General features: G+C 40.5%; 1 long non-coding RNA gene across 1 annotated transcript; it reads right to left on the reverse strand.

Annotated features, from left to right (window-relative positions):
- Window positions 1-2,215: 2,215 nt before the first annotated feature.
- Window positions 2,216-3,269, reverse strand: LOC108416403. The gene is made up of 5 exons (XR_001857194.2): window positions 3,217-3,269; window positions 2,996-3,139; window positions 2,642-2,797; window positions 2,407-2,469; window positions 2,216-2,236 (listed from the first exon to the last, which is right to left on the reverse strand). It is a non-coding gene; the product is annotated as an uncharacterized LOC108416403 (long non-coding RNA).
- Window positions 3,270-3,908: the final 639 nt, after the last annotated feature.

Raw genomic sequence — 3,908 nt, forward strand, 5'->3', positions numbered from 1 at the left:
AGCCTTCAGATTATTCAATAAAATGGCTGAAACTGCGTTAGAAAAGCAAAACCCTGACTACTGAAAGGTTCCAAAAGAGTCTTCTGAAAGACTTTTATTGGTTTTAGAGGTTGAAAAGTGTTGTACTGCTTGTTTCACTCCAGTGGGGCTGCTGTTCCAGAGATGTATTTGATTGGCTGTAGCATAAAAGTGGAGTTAAAAGTCTGTATCAGCTCTGTGGAGTGATGATTATGGCTCTCTGTGGAGCACTCTTTTCCTCAGGAGGGATGTTCTCCTCTGCTGATGAAGATCAGTTTCAGGTGCTCTTTCACAGGTTCGGGAGTTCTCTAGCTGTGTTCTTCTCTGTTTTTTCTGCAGTCGTTCTGTGGAGCACTCTTTTCCTCAGGAGGGATGTTCTTCTCTGCTGATGAGGAACAGTTTCAGGTGCTCTTTCACAGATTTTGGACTTCTCTAGCTGTGTTCTCTGTTCTTTCTGCAGTCGTTTTGTGGAGCACTCTTTTCCTCAGGAGATGTTGCAGATGTCCTGCTTTCAAATAACGTATTTCTCTCCTATCCTCCTTTCTCTGTGCCCTCCTCTATTAATGAGGATCAGTTTCAGGTGCTCTTTCACAGGTTCCTGAGTTCTCTGACTGTTCTTCTTTTTCCAAATCCTTGCTGATGTCTCCACTGACTTAATTCTCAGGCTGCTCTAAAGGTTTTCTTCAGTGGTCAGTATTAAGCATCAGTTCTTCTCCCACTCTTCCACTGCCTGTTTCTATTCCTCCATTTCTTATTCTGGTGTCTCTCTCCAGTCTGTATTTCATCAGGGTCATCATGCAGAGCGGTCATCATGCTGCCACCAGTGTGGTGTTTTCAGTGTCCAGTCATTTCTGCTAATGTGTGCAGGAGCAGACTGAGCAGGATTTCCTCTCATTCTTCTTTCGCTCACACATCCTCAGTTGCATGAAGGAGTTTGTGGAGCGTCTCTCCTCTGGAATCTGGATTCTGTCTGCCAGCACTGGGCAGCTCATCTCCAGCCATAGTCATCAGTTCTGCGTCCGACCGAATGGGTTCCTCTGTCTCTCTGCCTGATTTTAGCCGTAGTCACTTCTCTCTTCTTACTGATGTCTTTCTGTGGAGCACTCTTTTCCTCAGGAGGGGCTTGTTAGGGTCTTCTGCAGATGTTCACTTGTCCAATGATATGTTTCTCGCCTCGCCTCCTTTCTCTGTGCCCTCCTCTGCTGATGAGGATCAGTTTCAGGTGCTGAGTTCTCTGTCTGTGTTCTTCTCATTCCATATCCTAGTTCATGTCTCCACTGATGTGATGCCTCTGTCTTTTGATGGTGTCATGCTGTTCTCTTCATCTACATGACTTTTTTTTTTCTTCTTGGTCCTTTATGTAATTTATTTTTCGACCCTTGCCGCGTGTTCCTCTCCTGGTGTTCTTCTTTTTTTATCTCTTTTGGTCTCATTCTCAGGAGTGTCTTTCTTCAATGCTTCAATTTCAGCTGGTAGAAAGAAAATCAGAGAAATCAGCACCAAAGCTCATCTCCAGTAATCTAACCTGGAAGAATTTGTGACTAATATTTCAATAATTAAAGTTGTTAACATTTGTTTGATTACAGATACAGACACCCGTATCAGATCAGTGGCATCTGTACATTTTACTCACCAGTCTGGTTGATGTTTCCTTCAGTCTTATCCACCATATCAGCCCAACTTTTAATGGGTACAGGATCAACTGTCATTCCCACGTCTTTTCCTGCAATAAAACGGATTTTCCAATAAAAAAGAGATTTGATTATTTCAGTTTTTGAATGTTCGTGTGACATTTGAAGGAGGTCTTTTGGTTTCTTAGTCAGAGTTTAACCTCTTCGTTCTTAATATATTATGGTTTGTCTTTCGTACCAAGGGCTTGATTGAAAGTAGTCTTTGTATCGTCCTCAACATCCCCAAAAGCTAATATTACATTTCTGTAATATAGTGGTAATGGTAAAGTGAAGGAATCAGTGAAGGAGCTGATGTCTTTCTTAAGCACTGGAGGACTGTAATACTACAAATGTCATGGATGTCATGTGAACAGTTTAATTAAGCAGTTATTATTCAGTACAACTTTATTAATCAATATTTTTTTTAAATCAGTGGCATTTTAGGTTTATTATGTATGATTAATTTCTAATTCTTACCCAGCGATTCGGCCTCGATCTTCTCAATGAAAAGGAGCATTAGCTCTTTGCCTCTGTCGTTTCGTCTTCTGCTTTAACAAAAATAAATATCACCATGGTACAAATCAACAACCATGTAAACAGCTTTATTTTAGACAAATGAACAAATATCTTGCAGTATTTCATTATAAATGAATATTTTTAAAGTGATATCTCTGTGACTGTAACTTGTTATTGTATTTGTTTCTTATTTGTTTCTTACCCAGATATTCAATCTCTGAGTCCAGATGGTCATCTGTGTCCATCACCTCAAACATCTCCTCTTCTACTTTAACACAAAATAAATATCAATAATTATAGAAATGAAGAACCAAGCATTTCCCCTTGATCTCTATGGAGCTTAGAATTTACAGATTCAGAGAGTTTAGTGTTCTTGGTAATTAGTTAGTGATGGTCCTCGTCTTTGATCTTTGTTGTGTGTGTTTGATGTTTGGTACCTTCAGTCAGTTCAACATCCACCTTTCATGTCATGTTTTCTTGTTTTAACATGAAATATGTAGCAGCCCTTGGCTTCAAGAAGCAACGCAGAGAGTCTCTAAACGGGTGCTTTATTTTATTCAGCTTGCTGAACACTCTCACGAGCACCGTGAAAACTATAAGATACAGAAAATACAAAAAATACATGCTTATAATTTCCACAAGTTCATATATAACAAGCTTAACGTTTTTACCTAGCAATACAAGCTACGTGCCTTAAAGCAGGTGGGTTTAGCGCTATTGCGATAAGTTAGACAGAACAAAAAACATACACCTCAACTCTACAAAATACTTAAATACTGCTAGGTGCTTACCTCACTCCGCATACCAAGGGGTGCAATATCTGAAGAGGCCTTGAACCTTATTCCCCGCTGTTATTAAAGCTGAAGCTCGAGCTGGCAGCCATTACATGGTAGTGAGCAGAGAACAAAAAACAAAGGACTCGCTAGCTGACCTCTCTGAAACAAAGAATTCACTTAGGTAATACAGAATTATATTTCTGAGATCTTTAACATCTAAATAAGAACTAACTTACAGTAGTAGAAAATCTGCTAACATGGAGGACAGAGTGAGGAGCACGAGGCTACCATTTCCTAACGTGCTGTGCCACCACAATTCCACTCGCGACACTTAAAGGCACAGTACGTGTACACAGTGAATGAGTGAATGGTCATTTACAAAATAGTTTCAGAGTTCAACTGTTTTTTTCATGATATCTAGTGTTATTTACACTACTCACCCAGAGGATGGTCATTAGGTGTGTCCACCTCATCTGAATATGTCTGCATGGTGAGTGTTGGGGCTTCTGGCTCAGTGTCAGTAACATTCATCACTTCACATCCTAATTTAAAGAAAATGTCAGATAGTTTTTTATGAATTCTTGGCAAAACATCACCAATAGTTAGTATTTCTTCACAGCAGTAAAGCTAAAGTGAAGAAACCAGCCATTAGGGGTGTACTTTGTATACTTCTGGTGCCGGTCCCAAGCTAAATGGTATAATAAATAATAAAAGTTGAGGGTTGCGTCTGGAAGGGCATCCGGTGTAAAACTTGTGCCAAAACTATCATGCGGATCACAAATACGATTGCCATACCGGATCGGTCGAGGCCCGGGTTAACAACGACCGCCTCTGGTGCTGTTGACCAGCAGGGTGCTGGTGGAAATTGGACTACTGTAGGTCGAAGAGCGAGAGAGAAGGAAAGGCAGGAGTGTGGAGGTTAGAGTAG

This window comes from Pygocentrus nattereri, chromosome 2, assembly GCF_015220715.1.
Source record: "Pygocentrus nattereri isolate fPygNat1 chromosome 2, fPygNat1.pri, whole genome shotgun sequence".
Taxonomy (NCBI): Eukaryota; Metazoa; Chordata; class Actinopteri; order Characiformes; family Serrasalmidae; genus Pygocentrus; species Pygocentrus nattereri.